The sequence below is a fragment of the Oncorhynchus clarkii genome, chromosome 5, assembly GCF_045791955.1.
Source record: "Oncorhynchus clarkii lewisi isolate Uvic-CL-2024 chromosome 5, UVic_Ocla_1.0, whole genome shotgun sequence".
Taxonomy (NCBI): Eukaryota; Metazoa; Chordata; class Actinopteri; order Salmoniformes; family Salmonidae; genus Oncorhynchus; species Oncorhynchus clarkii.
The window spans coordinates 65,593,327-65,603,985 of NC_092151.1; positions in this window are offsets into that span (position 1 = coordinate 65,593,327).

The following is a 10,659-nucleotide window of genomic DNA, read 5'->3' on the forward strand; positions in this document are numbered from 1 at the left end:
ACTATTTTATTTGTGTAATGTGTCATTCTCCCCATGCCAGTTATGATTGGACATGAATAGACAACACAGTGGTGGCAAAAGTACCCAATGGTTATACTTGAGTAAAAGTAAAGATGCCTAAATAGAAAATGACTCAAGTAAAAGTGAAAGTCACCCAGTGAAATACTACTTCAGTAAAAGTCAAAGTATTTGGTTTTAAGTATTCTAAAGTATCAAAAGTATATGTATAAATTATTTTAAATTCTATATATTAAGTAAACCAGAGCACGATTTACTGATAGCCAGGGCTACACTCCAAATTAAGCATTTGTGTTTAGTGAGTCCTCCAGATCAGAGGCAGTAGGGATGGCCAGAGATGTTCTCTTGATAAGTGTGTGAATTGGACCATTTTCCTGTCCTGCTAAGCATTCAAAATGTTGTACTTTTGGGTGTCAGGGTAAATTGTATGGAGTAAAAAGTATATTATTTTCTTTAGGAATGTAGTGGAGTAAAAGTTGTCTAAAAAGTTAAGTACAGATACTTCAAAAAACGGCTAAAGTAAAAATACTGCCAACACATGATATCTGTAATACTTTTACGTAATTTAAAGACTATGCATGTGTATATTTACAGTGCATTCAGAAAGTATTCAGATCCCTAGACCTTTTCAACATTTTGTTACTTTACAGCCTTTTTAAAAAATTGATTAAAAAAAATGTTTCTCATCAATCTACACACAATACCCTAATGACATAATGACAAAGCAAAAACAGATATCTTATTTACATAAGTATTCAGACCCTTTGCTATGAGACTCAAAATTGAGCTCAGGTGCATCCTGTTTCCATTGATCATCCTTGAGTAGTTTCTACAACTTGATTGGATTCCACCTGTGGTAAATTCAATTGATTGGACATGATTTGGAAAAATACACACCTGTCTGTATAAGGTCCCACAGTTGACAGTGCATGTCAGAGCAAAAACCAAGCCACGAGGTCGAAGGAATTGTCTGTAGAGCTCAGAGTCAGGATTGTGTCGATGCACCGATCTTGGGAAGGGTAACAAAACATTTCTGCAGCATTTGAAGTTCCCCAAGAACACAGTGGCCGCCATTTAAATGTTTTTTATTTTTTGGTGTTACTTTTACCCCCTTTTCTCCCCAATTTTTTGGTATCCAATTGGTAGTTACAGTGTTGTCTCATCGCTGCAACTCCCGTACGGACTCGGGAGAGGCGAAGGTTGAGAGCCTTCTTGACACAATACCTGCTTAACCCGGAAGCCAGCCGCACCAATGTGTCGGAGGAAACACCGTAGACCTGGCGACAGTGTCAGCGTGCATTGCGCCCGGCCCACCACATGAGTCGCTAGAGCACGATGGGTCAAGAACATCCCTGCTGGTCAAACCGTCCCCTAACCCGGACAACACTGGGCCAATTGTGCACCGCCCCATGGGTCTCCCAGTCGTGGCCAGCTGCGACAGAGCCTGGACTCTAACCAGAATCTCTAGTGGCACAGCTAGCACTGCGATGCAGTACCTTGAACCACTGCGCCACTCGGGAGGCGGCCTCATCATTCTTAAATGGAAGAAATTTGGAACCACCAAGACTCTTCCAAGAGCTGGCCGCCCGGCCAAACTGAGCTGGGAGAACCTTACAGAAGGACAACCATCTCTGCAGCACTCCACCAGTCAGGCTTTTATGGTAGAGTGGCAAGACGGAAGCCACTCCTCAGTTAAAGGCACCTGACAGACCGCTTGGAGTTTGCCAAAATGGCACCTAAAGACTCTCAGACCATGATACACAAGATTCTCTGGTCTGATCATACCAAGATTGAACTCTTTGGCCTGAATGCCACGTCTGGATGAAACCTGGCACCATCCCTACAGTGAAGGCAAAGGTTTCCTTTCCAACAGGACAACAACCCTAAGCACACAGCAAAGACAATGCAGGAGAGGCTTCGGGACAAGTCTCTGAATGTCCTTGAGTAGCCCAGCCAGAGCCCGGAGTTGAACCCAGTTGAACATCTCTGGAGAGACCTAAAAATAGCTGTGCAGCGACACTCCCCATCCAGCCTGACAGAGCTTGAGAGGATCTACAGAGAAGAATGGGAGAAACTCCGCAAATAGAGGTGTGCCAAGATTGTAGCGTCATATCTAAGACTCTGGGCTTTAATCGCTGCCAAAGGTGTTTCAACAAAATACTAAGTAAAGGGTTTGAATACTTATGTAATTGTGATATTTCAGTTTATTATTTGTAATAAATAATCAAACATTTCTAAAAACCTGTTTTTGCTTTGTCGTTATGTGGTATTGTGTGTAGATTGGGGATTTTTTAAGTCAATTTTAGAATAAGGCTGTAACGTAACAAAATGTGGAAAAAGTCAAGGGGTCTGAATACTTTCCGAAGGCACTGTATATACAGTGGGTTCAAATTACTGGTACCCCTGACTTGCAATGCACAAACATTGTGCACAATGCAGAAAATATAAACAATACAATTATAGAGAAACTCAAAATACCAACATGAGAAATACTGCACTTTATTAATGTTTCAATGGAACCAACCCAAATCATCCAATTATTTAATACAAAATAAATTTAACTAAAATCAATGTTTCATAATTACTGACACTCCTCATTTAGTACTTAGCGCAACCACCTCTGGCAAGAATAACAGCATGGAGTCTTTTCCTGTAATGTTAAGGTTAATGAACCCACTTGGAGGGATTTTAGAACATTCCCCTTTGCAGATCCTTTCAAGATCGTTCACATTCTTGGGTTTGCGATTATCAACTGCCCTCTTCAACTCGGCCCACAGGTTTTTGATTGGATTGAGGTCCGGAGACTCAGATGGCCATGGCAGAACATTGATTTTGTTGTGGATCTTGAGTTATGTTATAATTATATTGTTTATATTTTAAAAGTATTGTTTGTGCATTGCCAGTCAGAGTTGCCAGTAATTTTGGATCCCACTGTATTTATTTTTTTATTAACATTTTTTTTTAATTCACCTAATTTCTAAATATTCAGTATGCCAACCAATCATCTGAGCAGCCTGACTTGTTTGCAACCTTTTTTGCATAGTTTCTTTGAACCATAACATTTTGCAATTCATCATCGATCCAGGGGGGGCTCTAACAGTTCTCACAGGTATTGTCTTAACAGGTGCATGCTTGTCAACAATTGGCAAGAATAATTTTACAAATACTCCAAGTGCTGCATCTGGATTCCAACATAATTATTTTTTACATCTTCATCTCTTTTAAAAATAACTTTAGGCCCTGCCTTTGTTACTTTGGATTTCCTTGTTATAGACACAATGTTATGGTCACTAGAGTCATAGGGACATTATATTGCTCTAGAGCAAAGCTCTGCAGCATTGGTAAATATATGGTAAGTACAAGTGGATGTCACAAATCCAACACTTCTGGTATACACTAGTCTTGAGTGATTAACCTGGGTCATGTTATAGGCATTAGTCACATTAAGAAGCTTCCTCTTGAGAGGACAACTAGATGACAACCAGTCCTTGTTCAGGTTACCAAGAAAATAGCATCATATACCTTATCTAACATCACACACACATTCTCCAGATACTGACAGTTTGCACTTGGCATATAGCAGCACCTGAATGAAGAGGCTTCTGATGAGGCAGGTGAACCTGAACCACATCACTTCTACTTCATTTGTTATGAGATCCTCTCTGAGCTTTACAGGAATAGGGCTCTGAATATATACAGCAATACCTCCCCCTTAGACATTCCTGTATTTTCTATAGATGTTATACCGTGCTGCTGCTCCAGTTTCAACTGTTCTGCCTATGGAACACTGACCTGATCACAGGACGTGCTACCTTGTCCCGGACCTGCTGTTTTCGACACTCTCTCTACCGCACCATCTGTCTCTAACTCTGAATGCTTGGCTATGAAAAGACAACTGACATTTACTCCTGAGGTGCTGTTGCACCCTCTATAACCACTGTGATTATTATTTGACCCTGCTGGTCATCTATGAACGTTTGAACATCTTGGCCATGTACTATTATAATCTCAACAGCCAGAAGAGGACTGGCCACCCCACAGAGCCTGGTTCCTCTAGGTTTCTTCGTAGGTTCCTGCCTTTCTAGGGAGTTTTTCCTAGCCACCGTGCTTCTACATCTGCATTGCTTGCTGTTTGGGGTTTTAGGATGGGTTTCTGTATAGCACTTTGTGACATCAGCTGAATTAAAAAGGGCTTTATAAATACATTTGATTGATTGGTTAATATTATCTAAGATTAGCTAATTACTAATCTCATGAACTTTGTTTCTGCGACTACTTATATTTATGTGCAAATTTGAACCCTTTCCTGGGTAGCTTATCTGAAACTGAACTCATAATGATAATAGGCTGTATTTCTAATAATTATATTTCTGATAATAACAAAGAAGGAATTAATGTATTTTTGAGCAGATTATGTTCAGCAGATGATGCCTTATCTGTTTTAGCTTGGCTGTAGCAGGGTGCCATATTCTTCATGCCATTTCAGCATAGCTGTCTTGCTGGACTGTTGGTCTCGGGGTTTCTGGCTTCTCTGGGTGGAGAGCTGAGCTCTGGTTGAGGTGATGGTCTCACTGGGTGTAGTGATGGTCTCTCGGGATGTAGTAATGGTCTCTCTGGGTGTAGTGATGGTCTCTCTGGGTGTAGTGATGGTCTCTCTGGGTGTAGTGATGGTCTCTCTGGGTGTAGTGACGGTCTCTCTGGGTGTAGTGATGGTCTCTCTGGGTGTAGTAATGGTCTCTCTGGGTGTAGTGATGGTCTCTGGGTGTAGTGATGGTCTCTCTGGGTGTAGTGACGGTCTCTCTGGGTGTAGTGATGGTCTCTCTGGGTGTAGTGATGGTCTCTCTGGGTGTAGTGACGGTCTCTCTGGGTGTAGTGACGGTCTCTCTGGGTGTAGTGATGCTCTCTCTGGATGTAGTAATGGTCTCTCTGGGTGTAGTGATGGTCTCTCTGGGTGTAGTGATGGTCTCTCTGGGTGTAGTAATGGTCTCTCTGGGTGTAGTGATGGTCTCTCTGGGTGTAGTGATGGTCTCTCTGGGTGTAGTGACGGTCTCTCTGGGTGTAGTGACAGTCTCTCTGGGTGTGGTGATGGTCTCTCTGGGCGGAGTGCTGGCTTCTCTGGGTGGAGTGCTGCCTGGGCTCTCTGGTTGAGGTGATGGTCTCTCTGAGCGGAGTGCTGGACTATCTGAGTACGAGGCTGTGGTGTTCTTATTTGCTGGCTTCCCATAGGCAGGATTATAATTCTTGCAGATGGGTATCTCTCTGTGGCCCTAATGGCTACTTCTGCTATACAGCTGCCAGCTTGTTAATGTTAGTTAGCTAGAGATCAAAGTCAGCCAGTCAACTTTCAACGACATGGACAACGCTCAAGACGCCAGTTCAATAAGACTTTCAGCACCATGGACAGCATAACTTAGCTAGCTAGCTATCTACAGTTGAAGTCGGAAGTTTACATACACCTTAGCCAAATACAGTTTTCACAATTCCTTACATTTAATCCTAGTAAAATTCCCGGTCTTAGGTCAGTTAGGATCACCACTTTGTTTTAAGAATGTGAAATGTCAGAATAATAGTAGAGAGAATGATTTATTTCAGTTGTATTTCTTTCATCACATTCCCAGTGGGTCAGAAGTTTACATACCCTCAATTAGTATTTGGTAGAATTGCCTTTAAATTGTTTGACTTAGGTCAAACGTTTCGGGTAGCCTTCCACAAGCTTCTCACAATAAGTTGGGTGAATTATGGCCCATTCCTCCTGACAGAGCTGGTGTAACTGGGTCAGGTTTGTATGCCTCCTTGCTCGCACACGCCTTTTCAGTTCTGCCCACAAATTTTAAAGGATTGAGGTCACTCCAATACCTTGACTTTGTGGTCCTTAAGCCATTTTGCCACAACTTTGGAAGTATGCTTGGGTTCATTGTCCATTTGGAAGACCCATTTGCAACCAAGCTTTAACTTCCTCACTGATCTTGAGATGTTGCTTCAATATATCCACATAATTTCCTATCCTCATGATGACATGTATTTTGTGAAGTGCACCAGTCCCTCCTGCAGCAAAGCACCCCCACAACATGATGCTGCCACCCCCGTGCTTCACGGTTGGGATGGTGTTCTTTGGCTTGCAAGCGTCCACCTTTTCCTCCAAACATAACGATGGTCATTATGGCCAAACAGTTCTATTTTTGTTTCATCAGACCAGAGGACATATCTCCAAAAATTACAATCTTTGTCCCTATGTGCAGTTGCAAACCGTAGTCTGGCTTTTTTATGGCGGTTTTGGAGCAGTGGCTTCTTCCTTGCTGAGCTGCCTTTCAGGTTATGTCAATATAGGACTCGTTTAACTGTGGATATAGATTATTTTGTACCTGTTTCCTCCAGTATCTTCACAAGGTCCTTTGCTGTTCTGGGATTGATTTGCACTTTTCGCACCACAGTACGTTCCTCCCTAGGAGACAGAACGTGTCTCCTTCCTGAGAGGTATGACGGCTGCATGGTCCCATGGTGTTTATACTTGCGTACTAGTGTTTGTACGGATGAACGTGGTACCTTCAGGAATTTGTAAATTGCTCCCAAGGATGAACCAGACTTGTGGAGGTCTACAATTTTTTGGGGAGGTCTTGGCTGATTTATTTTGATTTTCCCATGATGTCAAGCAAAGAGGCACTGAGTTTGAAGGTAAGCCTTGAAATACATCCACAGGTACACCTACAATTGACTCAAATTATGTCAATTCGCCTATCAGTAGCTTTTAAAGCGATGACATCATTTTCTGGAATTTTCCAAGCTGTTTAAAGACACAGTCAACTTAGTGTATGTTAACTTCTGACCAACTGGAATTGTAATACAGTGAAATAATCTGTTTGTAAACTATTGTTGGAAAAATTACTTGTGTCATGCACAAAGTAGATGTCCTATCCGACTTGACAAAACAATAGTTTGTTAACGAGATATTTGTGGAGTGGTTGAAAGACGAGTTTTAATGACTCCAACCTAAGGTTATGTAAACTTCCAACTTCAACTGTATGTTCTAGCTGGGTTGCTATCTAACGTTAGCAAACTAACCAGGTGTGTCCTACTGTTCAAGTTCCAGGGACAAACACAATAATTCTAGCTTGCTAATTTAAAACTAGAATTTCTAGCTAGCTGGTTAGGTAAATCAATGCATAATCAATTCTCACTCCATATAGCGTAGCAGTTGCAGCTCATTTTGGGTTTCAGTTGGAAGGTGAGAACACCTGCTGCCACTAAAATCCAGAGGCCATTCCCCGAAGGGGAGATATGAATATTGGTCTTCACCCAATGATATTTAACTTCTACTGTTTCTATCTTATTGATTGTATTCAATACATCTAGCTCGCTAAATTAGCCAGCTAGGCTTGCATGACCCTTGTTTTAGTAAAAAAAAATCCTAATCGGGTTGCCAAGAAAATCATTTTCAGTTAGCCATAGTAATTCATAACACTGTAGCTTAGCTTGGTAGCTAATATTTTACTTTTGTCATTTCTTTTACCAGGAACATTGATGTTTATATGTATCGTCCATCTTCAAAAAATTGTGTTTATGTGAATTAATGGATTTTTGAGTAGATTATGTTCAGCAGATGCCTTATTTATTTATTATTTATTTCACCTTTATTTAACCAGGTAGGCTAGTTGAGAACAAGTTCTCATTTACAACTGCGACCTGGCCAAGATAAAGCAAAGCAGTGCGACACATACAACAACACAGAGTTACACATGGAATAAACAAACATACAGTCAATAACACAATGGAAATATATCCCAAACTACTTCCCGCAGCTATGCTTTGGGTGTAACTGTAGATCATGACATAACAACAGAATTTTCAGGATTTATTAAGGAATGTTGACAGTTTTCAGGAACAATTTGAAAGAAGTGGTTCATTCCTGCCGGCGTGCTGTCGTTAACCTGGAATTTAGACAGAGTTATGCTGAATAAATTAGAGCCAAAGTTACAGTCTGACAACACTTATTTCAAGACACATAAATAATTACAGAGTAATTACATATACCTCATTGAGGATCTAGATAATTGTTCTAACCTCTCTGGATTACAACCAAATTATGATGTGTACTATATTACATATTGATCACTAAAAATACAACTTTTACAATACCTTGGAGTTGACCAATAAAATGGTCTGACGGTGAAGTGGACATACTTGCCATTCATATCCCAAAGGAAAGAAATGTTATCACTACAATACATTTTTATAGAAAGTTATCAAAAGCAGATAAGATCTTGCTACCATTGAAAGGAAAATACCTGTCTATTTGTGAAAAATCCCCTTCATGAACTCTTTAGTCATATCCCAGTTTACCTATTTTCTTATGGCCTTGCCTACACCTATCAACTTGTTTTTTTGTAATTATATGAGAAAAAAAATATTCAATTTTATTTGGAACGGCAAGCCAGACAAAATTAAACAGGCCTATTTATATAACAAATATGAATTCTTAGGGCAGAAATCATTTTCAGGAATTTTCCAAGCTGTTAAAAGGCACAGTCAACTTAGTGTAAGTAAACTTCTGACCCACTGAAATTGTGATACAGTGAATAATGAAATAATCTGTCTGTAAACAATTGTTGGAAAAATGACTTGTGTCATGCACAAAGTAGATGTCCTAACCGTTCTGTGAAGGGAGTAGTACACAGCGTTGTACGAGATCTTCAGTTTCTTGGCAATTTCTCATATGGAATAGCCTTAATTTCGCAGAACAAGCAAAGACTGACGAGTTTCAGAAGAAAGTTATTTGCTTCTGGCTATTTTTAGCCTGTAATCAAACCCACAAATTCTAAAGAAGACCAGTTTTTTTGCTTCTGAAAACAGCATAACAGTTTTCAGCTGTGCTAACATAATGTCTACATTGTATTTCTGATCAATTCGATGTTATTTTAATGGCCATTTTTTAAAGATTTTCTTTCAAAAACAAGGACATTTCTAAGTGACCCCAAACTTCTGAACGGTGGTAATATATATATATATATATACACACACACACCCACACACACATGCACACGCACGCACACACACACACTACCGGTCAAAAGTTTTAGAGCACCTACTCATTCAAGAGTTTTTTTCTTTATTTTTACTATGTTTTACATTGTAGGATAATAGTGACGATATCAAAACTATGAAATAACAAATATGGAATCATGTAGTAACCAAAGAATTGTTAAACAAATCAAAATATATTTATATTTGAGGTTCTTCAAAGTAGCCGCCCTTTGCCTTGATGACAGCTTTGCACACTCTTGGTATTCTCTCAACCAGCTTCACCTGGAATGCTTTTTCCAATAGTCTTGAAGGAGTTCCCACATATACTGACAACCTGTTGGCTGCTTTTCCTTCACTCAGCGGTACAACTCATCCAAACCATCTCAATTGGGTTGAAGTCGGGTGATTGTGGAGGCCAGGTCATCTGACGCAGCACTCCATCACTCTCCTTCTTGGTCAAATAGCCCTTGCACAGCCTGGAGGTGTGTTGGGTCATTGCCCTGTTGAAAAACAAATGATAGTCCCACTAAGCGCAAACCAGATGGGATGGCTTATTGCTGCAGAATGCTGTGGTAGCCATGCTGGTTAAGTGTGCCTTGAATTCAAAATAAATCACAGTCACCAGCAAAGCACCCCCACACCATCACACCACCTCCTCCATTCTTCACGGTGGGAACCATACATACAGAGATTATCTGTTCACCTACTCTGACTCACAAAGACACGTTGGTTGGAACCAAAAATTGCAAATTTGGACTCATCAGACCAAAGGACAGATTTCCACCAGTCTAAAGTCCATTGCTCGGGTTTCTTGGCCCATGCAAGTCTCTTCTTCCTGTTGGTGTCCTTCAGTAGTGGTTTCTTTGCAGCAATTCGACCATGAAGGCCCGATTCACGCAGTTGATGTTGAGATGTGTCTGTTACTTGAACTCTGTGAAGCATTTATTTGGGCTGCAATTTGAGGCTGGTAACTCTAATGAACTTATCCTCTACAGGAGAGGTAACTCAGGGTGTTCCTTTCCTGTGGTGGTCCTCATGAGAACTAGTTTCATCATAGCGCTTGATGGTTTTTGCAACTGCACTTGAAGAAACTTTCAGTTCTTGAAATGTTCCGGATTGACTGACCTTCATGTCTTAAAGTAATGATGGACTGTAATTTCTCTGCTTATTTGAGCTGTTCTTGCCATAATATGGACTTGATCTTCTTCTAAATAGGGGTGGTATACAGAAGATAGCCCTACCTTTTCACAACTCAACTGATTGGCTCAAACGCATTAAGAAGGAAAGAAATTCCATAAATTAACTTTTAACAAGGCACACCTGTTAATTGAAATGCATTCCAGGTGACTACCTCATGAAGCTGTTTGAGAGAATGCCAATAATGTGCAAAGCTGTCATCAAGGCAAAGGGCGGCTACTTTGAAGAATCGCCAACATAAAAAATATTTTGATTTGTTTAACACTTTTTTGGTTACTACATGATTCCAAATGTGTTATTTCATAGTTTTGACGTCTTCACTATTATTCTACAATGTAGAAAATAGTAAAAATAAAGAAACCCTGGAATGAGTTGGTGTGTCCAAGTTTTTGACTGGTACTGTATATTTACAAAACATATATATGG